This window comes from Cornus florida, unplaced genomic scaffold (assembly GCF_030987335.1).
Source record: "Cornus florida cultivar Cherokee Brave unplaced genomic scaffold, ASM3098733v1 CherokeeBrave_3.0.0_Hap2_Chr07, whole genome shotgun sequence".
Lineage (NCBI taxonomy): Eukaryota > Viridiplantae > Streptophyta > Magnoliopsida > Cornales > Cornaceae > Cornus > Cornus florida.
Genome location: NW_026775577.1, coordinates 680286 through 697902, shown reverse-complemented (window position 1 = coordinate 697902; position 17617 = coordinate 680286). Strand labels below are relative to the sequence as shown.

At 28.8% G+C, this 17617-nt stretch overlaps 2 pseudogenes; both read left to right on the top strand.

The window, feature by feature from the left end:
- The first annotated feature begins 2829 nt into the window (after positions 1 to 2829).
- LOC132267707 (U2 spliceosomal RNA) lies at positions 2830 to 2976 on the top strand (annotated as a pseudogene).
- Positions 2977 to 4510: 1534 nt separating this feature from the next.
- LOC132267709 (U2 spliceosomal RNA) lies at positions 4511 to 4684 on the top strand (annotated as a pseudogene).
- The last annotated feature ends 12933 nt before the right edge of the window (positions 4685 to 17617 follow it).

The following is a 17617-nucleotide window of genomic DNA, read 5'->3' as shown; positions in this document are numbered from 1 at the left end:
AAAATCTAATTAGACAGAAATTACTAATATAAAAAATATTTATTAATTGATATATAAAACAAAATAATTTTTCTAAAACTCAACCACAAATTAGCTTTTATTATGAGTTTCTTAATAAAATTAAATCTAATTAGACAAAGATATATCTAAATCAATTAATAAATATTTTTTTATATAAATAAATAAATATGAAAATACTGAAACACGTTGCATTATTTTATTAGGTAATTTTAAATTAATAAATATTTTTTATTTTAATAATTCTTGTCGATTACATGAAAGCCTCTTATAAAACTATAGAGTTAAAAAAATAATAATCACACCTTCTCGGCCTTTTGGCTGTAATTAAGTGTTGTATTAAATTTTTTTGGGTCGGCCTTTTGGCTAACCTTTCTTGATTTTTTGGCTTAGATCATTTTTGATCTTTTGGCTAAGATCAAGTGTAGTACTACTTTCTCGACTTTTGTGCAACGAGTTTCAGTATTTATTTATTAATTGATATAAATTTTATAAAACTCAAAATTACCTAATAAAATTCAAATTAACAAAATATAAAAAGAGTTTACTTCACAATAAAGAGCTCTCATTAATTATTATATCCCACGATATAAATTCTTTAAAACTCAAAATTACCTAATAAAATTAAAATCTAATCTATAATCAATTGTGCTTGACCAAATGATTCATACATTAAATTATTTGTCAATTTTCATATTTTTAATTTAATAACACTTTTTACCTATTTATCTATTTACTATTAGTTTTTTTAATAAAAAAAAATCTAATTAGACAAGAATATATTTAGAGAAAATACAAAAATCCAAGAAGCTTATAAATAGAGGCATGGAGGAAAGGGTACAGATTTTGAGAATTTTAGAATTCCAGAATTACAGAGTAAAATACAGAAACTCTGCCAAAGAGTTTCAGTATTTATTTATTTATATAAAAAATTATTTATTAATTGATATAAAAGAATTTTTATCTATACTATTATTAGATATACAAAAAGTTTCAATATTTAAGTATTCATTTATTTATATAAAAAAATATTTAAAACATTAAAATCTACATAATAAAATTTAAATTTATCCATTTATTATTATGAATTTTTAATAAAAGAAAATCTAATTAGACAGAAATTACTAATATAAAAAATATTTATCAATTGACATATAAAACAAAATAATTTTTCTAAAACTCAACCACAAATTAGCTTTTATTATGAGTTTCTTAATAAAATTAAATCTAATTAGACAAAGATATTTTTAAATCAATTAATAAATATTTTTTTATATAAATACGAAAAATACTGAAACACGTTGCATTATTTTATTAGGTAATTTTAAATTAATAAATATTTTTTATTTTAATAATTCTTGTCGATTACATGAAAGCCTCTTATAAAACTATAGAGTTAAAGAAATAATAATCACACATTCTCGGCCTTTTGGCTGTAATCAAGTGTTGTATTAAATTTTTTTGGGTCGGCCTTTTGGCTAACCTTTCTTGATTTTTTGGCTAAGATCATTCTTAATCTTTTGGCTAAGATCAAGTGTACTACTACTTTCTCGACCTTTGTGCAAAGAGTTTCAGTATTTATTTATTAACTGATATAAATTCTATAAAACACAAAATTACCTAATAAAATTCAAATTAATTCAAATTAACAAAATATAAAAAGAGTTTAATTCACAATAAAAGGCCTTCATTAATTATTATATCCCACGATATAAATTCTTTAATACTCAAAATTACCTAATAAAATTAAAATCTAATCTATAATCAATTGTGCTTGACCAAATGATCCATATATTAAATTATTTGTTAATTTTCATATTTTTAATTTAATAACACATTTTATCTATTTATCTATTTATTATTAGTTTTTTTAATAAAATAAAATCTAATTAGACAAGAATATATTTAGGGAAAATACAAAAATCCAAGAAGCCTATAAATAGAGGCATGGAGGAAGGGGTACATAAATTGAGAATTTTAGAAATCCAGAATTACAGAGTAAAATACAGAAACTCTGCCAAAGAGTTTCAGTATTTATTTATTTATATAAAAATTATTTATTAATTGATATAATTTTTTTTTATCTATACTATTATTAGATTTACAAAAAGTTTCAGTATTTACGTATTTATTTATTTATATAAAAAAAATTGAAAACATTAAAATCTACATAATAAAATTTAAATTTATCCATTTATTGTTATGAATTTTTTAATAAAAGAAAATCTAATTAGACAGAAATTACTAATATAAAAAATATTTATTAATTGATATATAAAACAAAATAATTTTTCTAAATCTCAACCACAAATTAGCTTTTTATTATGAGTTTATTAATAAAATTAAATCTAATTAGACAAAGATACATTTAAATCAATTAATAAATATTTTTATATATAGGTAAATAAATACGAAAATACTGAAACACATTGCATTCTTTTGTTAGGTAATTTTAAATTAATAAATATTTTTTTTTAATAATTCTTGTCTAATTAGATTTACTTTTATTAAAAAAACTCATAATAAATAAATAAATAAATAAATAATTTGTGTTAGAGTTTTATAAATAATCTTTTGAAACCTCTTTTTATATCAATGAATAAATAATTTTTATATTAGTATTTTAGTATTTATTTATTAATTGATATCAATTCTATAACACTCAGAATTACCTAATAAAATTAAAATTAATTCAAATTAACAAAATATAAAAAGATTTTAATTCAAATTACAAAGTCCCACATTGGTTTTGAGTAAAAATGATTACATAAAAACCTCTTGTAAAACTTTAGAGCTAAAAAAATAATAATCGCACCTTCTCGGCCTTTTGGCTAAGATCAAGTGTAGTATTAAATTTTTTTGGGTCAGCTTTTTACTAACCTTTCTTGATTTTTTGGCTAAGATCATTCTTGATCGTTTGGCTAAGATCAAGTGTATTACTACTTTCTCGACCTTTGTGCAAAAAGTTTCAATATTTATTTATTAATTGATATAAATTCTATAAAATTCAAAATTACCTAATAAAATTCGAATTAATTCAAATTAACAAAATATAAAAAGAGTTTAATTCACAATAAATAGCTCTAATTAATTATTATAGCCCACAATATAAATTCTTTAAAACTCAAAATTATCTAATAAAATTAAAATCCAATCTATAATCAATTGTGCTTGACCAAATGATCCATACATTAAATTATTTGTAAATTTTCATATTTTTAATTTAATAACACATTTTACCTATTTATCTATTTAATATTAGTTTTTTTAATAAAAAAATTTAATTAGACAAGAATATATATTTAAAGAAAATCCCAAAATCCAAGAAGCCTATAAATATATGCATGGAGGAAGGAGGAAGGGGTACAAAAATTGAGAATTCTCAAAATCTAGAATTCTAGAGTAAAATACAGAAACTCTGCCAAAGAGTTTCAATATTTATTTATTTATATAAAAAATTATTTATTAATTGATATAAAAAGAGTTTTTATCTATACTATTATTAGATGTACAAAGAGTTTTAGTATTTAAGAATTTATTTATTTATATAAAAAAATATTTAAAACATTAAAATCTACATAATAAAATTTAAATTTATCCATATATTACTATATATTTTTTAATAAAAGAAAATCTAATTAGACAGAAATTACTAATATAAAAAATATTTATTAATTGATATATAAAACAAAATAATTTTTCTAAAACTCAACCACAAATTATCTTTTATTATGAGTTTCTTAATAAAATTAAATCTAATTAGACAAAGATATATTTAAATAAAACAAAACAATTTGCATAAAACTCTATCACAAATTACCTATTTTATTTTTAATAAAACTCCATCACACTAGACAAAGATATATTTAAAGAGTTTCTATAAAACTCTAACACAAATTACATATTTATCTATTTATTATGAGTTTTTTCATAAAAGAAAATCTAATTAGACAAGCATTATTAATATAAAAAATTATTTATTAATTGATATAAAAAGTGGTTTTAAAAGACAATCTATAAAACTCTAACACAAATTACTTATTTATCTATTTATTATGAGTTTTTTTTTAATAAAAGTAAATCTAATTAGATAAGAATTATTAAAATAAAAAATATTTATTAATTTAAAATTACCTAATAAAATAATGCAACGTGTTTTAGTATTTTCGTATTTATTTATTTATATAAAAAAAATATTTATTAATTGATTTAACAATAGTTTCTATAAACTCTAAAAATCTATATCTATATCTATACTATTATTAAATGTGCAAAGTATTTCAATGTTACAGTATTTCAGTTTTTCAGTATTTATTTATTAATTGATATAAATTCTATAACACTCAGAAGTACCTAATAAAATTAAAATTAATTCAAATTAACAAAATATAAAAAGATTTTAATTCAAATTACAAAGTCCCACATTGGTTTTAAGTAAAAATGATTACATGAAAGCATCTTATAAAACTATAGAGTTAAAAAAATCATAATTACATCTTCTCAGCCTTTTGGCTAAGATCAAGTGTAATATTAAATTTTTTTGGGTCGGACTTTTGGCTAACCTTTCTTGGTTTTTTGGCTAAGATCATTCTTGATCTTTTGGTTAAGATCAAGTATAGTACTAATTTCTCGACCTTTGAAGAAGGGGTATAGAAATTGAGAATTCTATAAATTCAGAATTGTAGAGTAAAATACAGAAACTCTGTCAAAGAGTTTCAGTATTTATTTATTTATATAAAAAATTATTTATTAATTGATATAAAAAGAGTTTTTATCTATACTATTATTAGATGTGCAAATAATTTCAGTATTTCAGTATTTATATAAAAAAAATATTTAAAACATTAAAATCTACATAATAAAATTTAAATTTATCCATTTATTATTATGAATTTTTTAATAAAAGAAAATCTAATTAGACAGAAATTACTAATATAAAAAATATTTATTAATTGATATATAAAACAAAATATTTTTTCTAAAACTCAACCATAAATTAGCTTTTGTTATGAGTTTCTTAATAAAATTAAATCTAATTAGACAAGGATATATTTAAATAAAATAAAACAATTTGTATAAAACTCTTTCACAAATTACCTATTTTATTTTTAATAAAACTCCATCACACTAGACAAAGATATATTTAAAGAGTTTATATAAAACTCTAACACAAATTGCATATTTATCTATTTATTATGAGTTTTTTCAAAAAAGTAAATCTAATTAGACAAAAATTATTAAAATAATTTTTTTTTTTATTAATTTAAAATTACCTAATAAAATAATGCAACATGTTTCAGTATTTTCGTATTTTTTTATTTATATAAAAAAATATTTATTAATTGATTTAAAAATAGTTTTTGTAAAAATAGTTTCTATAAAACTCTAAAAATTACCTAATAAAATCAATCGTATTCTATATAAAACTCTTATTTTTAGTTTAATATAAAAAAATTATTAATTTTTATGGATAATTATCACAATATAACTTGTCCGGCCCAGTTATGTTATGTAATTATCAGAAAAGGATACATATCATCATCCTACTAATCTAAGAAGCCGATAAATAGAGGCATAGAGGAAGGAGAAAGGGGTACAAAAATTGAAAATTTTAGAAATCCAGAATTTTAAAGTAAAGTACAAAAACTCTGAGAAAAAATTTCAGTATTTACTTATTCATATAAAAAAATATTTATTAATTGATATAAAAAGAGTTTTTATATATACTATTATTAGATGTGCAAAGAGTTTCAGTATTTATTTATTTATAAAAAAAATATTTAAAAAACTAAAATTTAAATAATAAAATTTAAATTAACCTATTTATCTATTTATTATTATGAATTTTTTAATAGAAGAAAATCTAATTAGACAATAATTATTAATATAAATTAATATTTATTAATTGATATATAAAACAAAATAATTTTTCTAAAACTGTACCACGAATTAGCTTTTATTATGAGTTTCTTAATAAAATTAAATCTAATTAAACAAGGATATACTTAAAGAAAATAAAATAATTTTTATAAAACTCTATCACAAATTAGCTATTTTATTTTCAGTAAAAATCTATCACACTAGACAAAGATATATTTAAAGAGTTTCCATAAAACTCTAACACAAATTACCTATTTATCTATTTATTATGAGTTTTTTTTTTAATAAATGTAAATCTAATTAGACAAGAATAATTAAAATAAAAAATATTTATTAATTACAAAATTACCTAATAATATCAATCACATTTTATATAAAACTATTATTTTTAATTCAATATAAAAAAAATAGTTATTTTTTATGGATAATTATCACAATATAACCAGCCCTCTCAGTTATGATTATATCATTATCATAAAAGGAAACATGTCATCATCCTACTAATCCAAAAAGCCTATAAATAAAGACATGGAGGAAAGAAGAAGGGGTATAGAAATTGAGAATTCTAGAAATCTAAAATTACAGAGTAAAATATAGAAGCTCTGCCAAAGAGTTTTAGTATTTATTTATTTATATAAAAAATATATATAAGCACTAAAATCTACATAATAAAGAGTTTCTATAAAACTCAAACACAAATTATTTATTTATTTAAATATTGTGAGTTCTTTAATAAAAGGAAATCTAATTAGATAAGTATTACTAATATAAAAAATTATTTATTAATTGATATAAAAAGTGGTTCAAAGAGTTTCAATAAAAAACTCTAACACAAATTAACAATTTATCTATTTATTATGAATTTTTTAATAAAAGTAAATCTAATTAGACAAGAATTATTCAAATAAAAATATTTATTAATTCATATAAAAAGAATTTTTAAAAGAGTTTATATTAAACTCTAACACAAATTACCTATTTATTTATTTATTATAAATTTTTAATAAAATAAATTCTAATTAGACAGAAATTATTAATATATAAATATTTTTTAATTGATATAAAAAATAAAATAATTTTTCTAAAACTCTATCACCAACTACCTTTTATTATGAGTTTTTTTTTTTATTTTTTTTTATTTTTTATTAACAAAAGCTAATCTAATTTGGCAAGAATTATTAAAATTTAAAAATATTTATTAATTGATGTAAAAGAGTTTTTAAAAGAGTTTCTATTAAACTCTAACACAAATTACCTATTTATTTATTTATTATAAGTTTTTTAATAAAATAAAATCTAATTAGACTAGAAAAACTCTACCACAAATTGCCTATTTTATTTTCAATAAAATTATAATACAATTGACAAAGATATATTTTAAGATTTTCTATAAAAACTCTAATACAAATTACCTATTCATCTATTTATTTTGAGTTTTTTAATAAAAGGAAATCTAATTAGACAAGTATTGTTAATATAAAAAAATTATTTATTAATTGATATAAAAAGAGGTTTTAAAAGATTTTCTGTAAAACTCTAACACAAATTACCTATTTATCTATTTGTTGAAATCTAATTAGACAAGGATTATTAATATAAAAAAATATTTATTAATTGATTTAAAAAAAATTTTTAAAAGAGTTTCTATAAAATTCTAACACATGTGACATATTACATATTTATCTATTTATTAAGAGTTTTTTTAATAAAAGAAAATATAATTAAACAAGAATATATATAAAGAAAATAAAATAATTTTTATAAAATCTATCACAAATTGTCTGTCTTATTTTCTATAAAACTCTATCACACTATCTACAAAACATTCAATACGTGCATCGCACGTACCTTTTCCTAGTATATATATGTATATATATATATATAACTATTGCTATGGGCCGATATACACTTGTGAAATATATCAATAAAGTAATATTGCGGTTTTGGCTTTTTTTGAAGGTAACTGTATAAATTATAGAGACTCATAATTAATGGGCAACGAGAAACTTAAAATATAGCCACAAAAGGCAAATTAGCCAAACCTACACACCTAGTGCATGGTTAAACGTACCCAAAACAGAGATTGACTGCAGGACTATTTCATTAGTTAGACAATAAGCAATGGGAGCAATGATAGTGCTGAATCGCGGTCGCCGATAAAAGGAAGCAAGCAAGACAAAGAAAGCTTTGGATGTCTTGAAATAGTACGTAGTCAATCCATGCTGTAGCAAAACAGAGAAGACATATCTCTATCAATTCCTAGAGCTCCTCGAGTCCTTTACCTTTTTTTCTTTTTCTTTTTTTCTTTTTTTTCATTTTTAGTCTTGTCAAAATAGTTGAGGTTGGGATATGGTTGACGTAGGACACCACATTAGCACTACACTAGACATGCCACACGAGCGTTTGTCATCCTGTGCCTTAGAAGCACTCGTTCTATGAACAAGATTGCTCTCCCTGCATATACGAGCGTTCTTATAGTCCTATCAAAATACCTTCTTTACTTCCTTTACTCTTTTTTTTTTTCATTTTTAGTCTTGTCAAAATAGTTGAGGTTAGGATATGGTAGACGTAGGAATCCTCAGCAACACTACACTAAACATGCGACATGAGCACTCGTCGTCCTGTGCCTTAGAAGCGCTCGTTCTATGAACAAGATCGCCCTCCCTTCATATAAGAGTGCCCTCCCTACATATACGAGCGCTCTTATAATCCTGTAAAAATACCTTCTTTACTTCCTTTACTCATTTTTTTTTTAATTTCATTTTTAGCCCTATCAAAATAGTTAAGGTTGGGATATGGTTGACGTAGGACACCTTAGCAGCACTACACTAGACATGCCACACGAGCGCTCATCATCTTGTGCCTTAGAAGCGCTCGTTTTAGGAATAAGATCGCTCACCCTTCGTATATGAGCGCTCTCCCTGCATATATGAGCGCTCTTATAGTCCTATCAAAATACCTTATTTACTTCCTTTACTCTTAATTTTTTTTTTTTTTTTTTCATTTTTAGTCCAGTCAAAATAATTGATGTTAGGATATGGTTGACGTAGGGCACCTCAGCATCACTACACTAGATATACCACACGAGCGCTCGTTCTATTATCATGACCGCTCTTCCTTCATACGCGATGGCTCTCACTTAATATACGAGCACTCGCCCCTGCATATTACCATTTATACATTACTATTTTGTTTTTTTTTTGGGTCACAGTCAAAAGAAATAATTTATTCAACAAATATATATATATTTTTGGTTTTCATCAAAAGAGAAAATTTATTCAATAGAGATTTTTTTTTTTTTAATACTCATTTTTTTGTACTTTTTTTTTCCTTTGTTCTTGACTAAAGATATAATTTCTTCAATAAATATATTTTTAGGGGTTTTTTTTCCCTATCAAACGAGATAAAATTTTTAACGGTTATTTTTTTTTTTCCCGGTCTGGTTAGAGGCAATTTATTCAACATAATATTTTTTTTTGGTCCTTTAAAAAAAAAAGAAAAAAAAATTATTGATAAGGAGAAGAAATCTGAAAGGTTAGTTGTGTCATTTAAAAAAAAAATAATCATTTACTTGTAATGTTAAGGTTAAAATTGCCATTTCATTTAATATTGTAGTGCAATTTGAGAAAAGTAGAGTAATTATAAACTTGATTGAAATCAGTATGTATATATGGATTATATTTCTAAAATATACCGTATGTTGTAGAAGTGGGATCCACATATGAATACCTTGGCATGGGGTGCATTAGTCATTAGTGGCTTACTTTGAAAGCTATATATATATATATATATATATATATATATATATATATATATATATATATAACTATTGTTATGGGATATACACTTGTGAAATATATCAATAAAGCAATATTGCAGTTTTGGCTTTTTTTGAAGGCAAGTGTATAAATTATAGAGACCCATAATTAATGGGCATTGAGAAATTTAAAATGTCGGTACAAAAGGCAAATTAGCCAAACCCAGACACCAAATGCATGGTAAACGTACCCAAAACAGAGATTGACTGCGGGAGTATTTTATTAGTTAAACAATCAGTGATGGGAGCAATGATAATGCTGAATCGCGGTCGCCGATAAAAGGAAACAAGCAAGACAATGAAAGCTTTGGATATCTTGAAATAGTACGTAGTCAATCCATGCAATTGCAAAATAGAGAAGACATATCTTTATCAATTCCTAGAGCTCCTGGAGTCTTTTACACTTTTTTTTTGGTTTTTTTTGTGTTTTTTTTTTTTTTCATTTTTGGTCCTGTTAAAATAGTTAAGGTTGGGATATGGTTAACTAGGACACCTCAGCAGCACTACACTAAGCGCTTGTCATCCTGTGCCTTAGAAGCGCTCGTTCTATGAACAAGATCGCTCTCCTTGCATATATAAGCGCTCTTATAGTCCTGTCAAAATACCTTATTTACTTCTTTTACTCATATACGTATATATATTTTTCATTTTTGGTCCTGTCAAAATAATTGGGGTTGGGATATGGTTGACGTTGAACACCTAAGCAGCACTACACTAAACATGTCACACAAGCGCTCGTCGTCCGGTGCCTTAGAAGCGCTCATTCTTTGAACAAGATCACTTTCCCTTCGTATACGAGCGTTCTCCCTGCATATACAAGCGCTCTTATAGTCTTATAAAAATACTTATATATATATATATATATATATATATATATATATATATATATATATATATATATCTAAACTATTTTGACAGGACTAAAAATGAATATATATATATATATATATATATATATATATATATATATTCATTTTTAGTCCTGTCAAAATAGTTTAGGTTGAGATATGGTTGACGTAGGACACCTCAGCAGCAGTACACTAGACAAGCCACACGAGCCCTCGTCGTCTTGTGCCTTAGAAGCGCTTGCTCTATGAACAAGATCGCTTTGACTTTATAGAAGAGCGTTCTCCCTGCATATACGAGCGCTCTTATAGTCCTGTAAAAATACCTTTTTTACTTCCTTTACTAATATTTTATTTTATTTTTTTTTCATTTTTAGTCCTGCCAAAATAGTTGATGTTGGGATATGGTTAGCATAAGACACCTTAGCAGCACTACACTAGACATGCCACACGAGCGCTCGTCATCCTATGCCTTAGAAGCACTTGTTCTATGATTAAGATCACTCTCCCTGCATATACGAGTGCTCTTATAGTCCTGTCAAAATACCTTCTTTACTTCCTTTACTCATTTTTTTTTTTTTTTCATTTTTAGTCCTGTCAAAATAGTTGAGTTTAGGATATGGTTGACATAGGAATCCTCAGCAGCACTACACTAGACATGCTACACGAGCACTCGTCGTCCTGTGCCTTAGAAGCGCTTGTTCTATGAATAAGATCGCTTTCCCTTCATATAATAGCGCTCTCCCTGCATGTACGAGCGCTCTCCCTACACATACGAGCGCTCTTATAGTCCTGTTAAAATACATACTTTACTTCTTTTACTCATTTTGTTTTTTTTTTCATTTTTAGTCCTGTTAAAATAGTTGATGTTGGGATATGGTTTATGTAGGACACCTCAGCAGCACTATACTAGACATGCCACACGAGCACTCGTTCCATTATCAAGGCCACTCTTCCTTCATACAAATCGCTCTCCCTTAATATATGAGCGCTCGCTCCTGCATATTACCATTTATACATTACTCTTTTCCTTTTTTTTTTTGGGTCACAGTCAAAAGAAATAATTTATTCAATAAAAATATATATATTTTTGGTTTTCATCAAAAGAGAAAATTTATTCAATAGAGATTTTTTTTTTTTTTTTTTTTTTTTTTTTTTTGTTTTTGTTCTTGACAAAAGATATAATTTCTTCAATAAAAATATTTTTTTTTATTTTTTCTTAAAAAATAATCATTTACTTGTAATGTTAAGGTTAAAATTGTCATTTCATTTAATATTGTTGTGCAATTGGAGAAAAGTAGAGTGATTATAAACTTGAGTGAAATCAATATGTATATATGGAGTATATTTCTAAAATATACTGTTTGTTATAGAAGTGGGATCCATATATGAATTCCTTGGCGTGGGGTGCATTAGTGGCTTACTTTGAAAGCTTATATATATATATATATATATATATATATGTAACTATCGCTATGGGATATACACTTGTGAAATATATCTATTTACACCTTTATTTTCCACTTTACAGTTGAAGATTACCTTGGTCGATTCCAGTAGAAAGGTACTACGACATTCTAGTGGAAAGTCTTGGGACACATGGTAGTCAAGGAAGTAATTGGTTATAAGCAAAGTCATGGGACACATGGCAGCTTAGGAAGTAAGCGGTTACATGTAAACTACCATCACTAAATTTTATAAATAGGGCATGATATTGTTACTTAGAAAGTTTGCTCAATACCAAACACAGTAACACATTTCAATACAAATTTTCATTTACATTGCAATGCAATTTTATTATGATTGGTCTTAGTCCTGCACTTTACTTTTCATTAGACAATCTTACAGTCTTTTCAATTACTTTCACAAGTAATTTGTTCCTTCCTAGCCAGTCAACATTCCCAAAGTCCTTTATAAGAGGCAAAAAGTACCCAAAGGTGTTCATTCCAGACCTCTTCACAATCACCTGGTCTCGCAATCTTCCTTCCGGAATATTATTTAGATCTCTCTTTGGAACTACTGCAGCTCCTGGCATGCCCATCCAGTTCCATCAGAATCAACCGCTCTTTTCAGGCCAAACATAGTGGCACGCCTAGTGGGACAACTGGGAAAAGATCTTTCTTATAGCATATCTGAGCTTTGAACATGAAGAGTACCTGTGACGATTACTATCGAGAGATAGCCAAAGAACATAAAGAGCACAACCAAAGTTACCTAAGGGTGGAAAGATTATAAGCAATTTTCTTGAGAATGCAAGGAAAGATTTTAAGAATGGCAAAGGTGCCAAAAATGTGTAAAAACCCTTCCACGAGCTTAGAAACAACCACCAGCCGTGGTGTCGATTCCACTAGCAGTGAAGTCGATTCCCCTAGCAGTGAAGTCAATTCCACTACCACATCCATCGCAGATGCAGGTTTTACCTAAGGTGCAGAACCCTTCAGCAACATTAAAGTCGATTCCACCAACAGTAGCTCAACCACTTCCATTGCAGATGCAGGTTCCACTTGAGGTGCAAAACCTTCCACCAGCAGTAGTCCAAAAAGTTCAATTTTAGGTCCAACAGAATATTCCACTTTCAAACATTTAGCAGCCTACAAGTACACCACCAAGGCCACTTATGGCCATTCCAATGGCATACGAAATTGAACGCCCTCCAAGGAAACCTCCTGATCAAGGAGTAAATTCAATAAGCCGGAGGAGTATTCCTTTGGTAGACCCAAACCCAATTCCAGTGGTGTTTGGGGGACATTCAGTGGCCAACCTACCCAAAGGTTGGCCAGAAAATACAAGCCAACCTGCTGACTTCTCCCAGCAAGACTATGGCTTGGCCAAGAGGAAGGTCGACAAACCTTTCCATAGGAAGTCGTTGCCACTTCTTCCATTTAAAGAAAATTTTCCACAATCAAATTTTCCTTCAAAAATGGTACAAGCTTCTCAATCGTTGTATATTCTTCCACTTAAAGAATATAACGTTTATAGTATTTTTCTTCCAATTTTAGAAAAAAATGCTACTGTTTTATTTATCCCAAATTCACATTTTGTGATTTTTGGGGGGCAAAACTTGGGATTAACTATGTATTTGGCCAGAAGATGTACAAATTCGTCCTCATCGTAAACCTCTAAACCCCGGGGGCAATGAAATTGGACGTGAGGCTTCAAATCTTTGTCTCAGTTAAATAAAGCCGTTTAAAGTTTTTGGCCCAATAGTACATTTCGGCTGAAAAGTTCTAGTTATTCAATTCCTTAACAATAGGAATATCACATAACAAATTCTCACTCACATCTAAAATTTGATATGCCTTACAATTCTTCAAAAAATATCAGGCATATCAAATTTGGGGGTCAGTGTTTACACCCTTATTTTCCACTTTCTAGTTGAAGATTACCCTGGTCGATTCCAATGGAAAAGTACTACGACATTCCACTGGAAAGTCTTGGGACACATGGTAGCTAAGAAAGCAAGCGATTACAAGTGATTACATGCAAAGTTATGGGACACATGGCAGCTTAGGAAGCAAACGGTTACATGCAAGCTACCATTACTAAATTCTATAAATAGGGCATGATATTGTAACTTAGAAAGTCTACTCAACGCCAAACACAACAACGCATTTCAATACAAATTCTCATTTACGTTACAATGCAATTTCATTATGATTAGTCTTAGTCCTGCACTTTACTTTTCATTAGACAATCTTATAGTCTTTTCAATTACTTTCTCAAGTAATTCATTCCCTCCTAGCCAGTTAACTTTCCCAAAGTCCTTTATCAAATGCAAAAAAGAACCCAGAGGTGTTCATTCCAGACCTCTTCACAATCGTCTAGTCTTGCAATCTTCCTTCTAAAATATTGTTTGGATCTTTCTTTGGAACTATTGTAATTCCTGGCACACCCATTCGATTCCATCAGAACCGACCGCTCTTTTCAGCCAAATAATATCAATAAAGCAATATTGCGATTTTGGCTTGTTTTGAAGGTAAGTGTATAAATTGTAGAGACACATAATTAATGGGCAAAGAGAAACTTAAAATGTAGCTACAAAAGGAAAATTAGCCAAACCCACACACTTAATGCATGGTTAAATGTACCCAAAACAGAGATTGACTGCTGGAGTATTTCATTAGTTAGACAATCAACGATCGGAGCAATGATAGTGCTGAATCGCGGTCGTCGATAAAAAGAAGCAAGCAAGACAATGAAAGCTTTGGATGTCTTGAAATAGTACGTAGTCAATCCATGCAGTAGCAAAATAGAAAAGACATATCTCTATCAATTCCTAGAGCTTCTGGAGTCCTTTACTCTCTTTTTTTGTTTTTTTTTTTTCATTTTTAGTCCTGTCAAAATAGTTGAGGTTGGGATATGGTTGATGTAGGACACCACGGTAGCACTACACGAGACATGCCATACGAGGGCTTATCGTCATGTGCCTTAGAAGCACTCGTTCTATGAACAAAATCGTTCTCCCTACATATAAGAGCTGTACGTGCAAATTTTTACACCAGAACACTTAAGGAAAATAATAAGCTAAAAATCAAGAACTTAGAATAAATGTAAATGAATTAGACAACAGAAGAAGTATTTTCAGTGGAATTCGATGATCTTTTCCTTCTTATTCATCTTATATTTATATGCCTTTACAGAGCTCTTTATGGAGCAATTACTGACGGTTTTCAGTGATGGGCATTCATGGTGCCCTTATTGCTTGTCATTTACTTCATTGTGGGTGTTATATAGTTTTGAATCTAAACGGGAGTTACAAAGTGGGCATTCATGGTGCCCTTATTGCATGCCATTTACTTCATTGTGGGTGTTACACAGTTTTGAATGTAAATGGGAGTTACAAAGTTTGAATACAAATGGGTTGGGCCGCCTCTTTGGCTTGTTGTTTTTATTGAATAGGTCGTATTTAGCCAAGTGGGCCATTTTGGCCTCCCTAAAGCCCTTCTTGATCGGGCTGTTGAGCCGTGTGGGTTGATTAGGCTTGTTTCTTTATAATTGTTCTGCGGACACATGACATGTTATGATTGGTGGGGAAATTCTCCTCCATACTTTGCCCCCAATTCCATTTATGAATTAAATTCATGTATGGAATTGTAACTATTTTTTGGAAGTGGAGAAGTTTCTGCGACTGTTACTGTTTATCTTTGTGGTTTATACTTTAGCACTGGTCAAGGTTTGAGAGAGGGTGAAATACTTTTTTCAGTTCTACATTTGCCCATTTTTCGATTTCACCTCAATCCTTTTTACCTTCGGTGACAGTGAAGCGAAAGACCCAAAGACATTGATGGGTTTGGCTAGAGGAATGTGGTCACCCAATGATGAGATTCTTCAGCAACTGATGAGCATTAATGACATGCTTTCTCTTGCCCAAGTCCATCATGGAGGTAGTTGATTTGCCCTTTATTTTCTGTTATTCTTCTTTATGTCTTTATTTGCTAATGACATGTTGTTTATTTGCAGAGCTCTTTTCTGATGGTTGCCCTTATGAAGAAGCTCTCGGCTAATTCCCTTCAGGTGAATCAAAACGCTGCCCTACAGAAGAGGCAGATGCTCTGGAGGCTTCTCTCAAGGAAGCTAAGAATGAAGAGGCTGAGCAGCAAAAGTCGCTCGAGTACTTTGGTAGGAGAGTTGAGGAGATGGAGAACAAGGCACCCAAGCTTAGCTGGCAGCTTGGGAAAGCAAACACTTTAATCCAGACTTGCAAATATGGGGGTTTGGAAATGTTTGCTCATTTTACCCAAATTGCGAATCTTTGCTATGCCAAGGGGTTTAGGCTTGGCATTGCTCAAGGGCAGCATCCCTCTGAGGAGAGAGATTATGGCAATGCTGATGAGCATGATGCCGAGCAGGGTCTTCTGATCACCAGTGAGCCATCCGCTGGGCCTAGGAAGATAGAATTTGCAACTCTGTTAAAGGGTGAATTGCTTCTGTTGTAGAAAGAATTTTTGTTCTTAATGAAAGCTCTTTTTTCACATTTTTCCTGACTGCTTGTATTTGTTGGATTTTTTTGTTATGTTCGGCTTTTGCATTTAGCCAACCAATTTTTGGAAAATTTAGTCTAGCATGGCGTTCGACACTTAGGGCATTTGTCTCTTGATGTGATCGACACTTGGGGCCGTTCGTCTTTTGTACTTAACCAAATTTTTTGAAAAATTTAGTCTAGTATAGTGTTTGGCACTTGGGGCCTTCGTCTATTTTTGTGATCGGTTCTTATGACCATTTAGCTTTTTGTACTTTGCCAAACCTTTAGAAGATTTTGGTTTAGTGTGGCATTCGGCACTTGGGGCTTTTGCCTCTTGGTGTAATCGGTACTTAGGGCCGTTCGGCTTTTTATACTTAACCAAATCTTTTGAAGATTTTGGTCTAGTATGGCGTTCGACACTTGGGGCCTTTGCCTCTTGGTGCGATCGGCACTTGGGGCCATCATCTTTTGGTGTGATCGGAACTTAGAGCTGTTCGACTTTTTGAACTTAGCCAAATATTTGGAGGATTTTGGTCTAGTATGGTGTTCGGCCTCTTGGGGCCTTCACCTTTTGGTGCGATTGGCACTTGGGGCCGTTTGGCTTTTTGAACTTAGCCAAATCTTTGGAAGATTTTGGTCTAGTATGGCGTTTAGCACTTGGGGTCTTCACCTCTTGGTGCGATCAGTACTTGGGGCCGTTCGACTTTTTATACTTAGCCATATCTTTGGAAGATTTTGGTATACTATGGCGTTCGGCACTTGGGGCCGTTCGGCTTTTTGAACTTAGCTAAATCTTTGGAAGATTTGGTCTAGTATGGCGTTCGGCACTTGGGGCCTTCGCCTCTTGGTGCGCTCGGCACTTGGAGCCGTTCGGCTTTTTGTACTTAAACAGCTCTGCTGGTCAAGCTTGATCTGGTATTCGGCTCTTGGGGCTTTCGTTTGGGGTTTGCCTGAATTCTATTGTGTCACAACCTTTTACTAGTTTTTTCACTTCTTCTTTGTATGCGCTCATCTTTTCTTTCTTTGGGGTGTATTCACCTATCACTTGTTTAATAACGAGTTGTAAATCACTAAAGGCTAAAAGATGTTTTACCT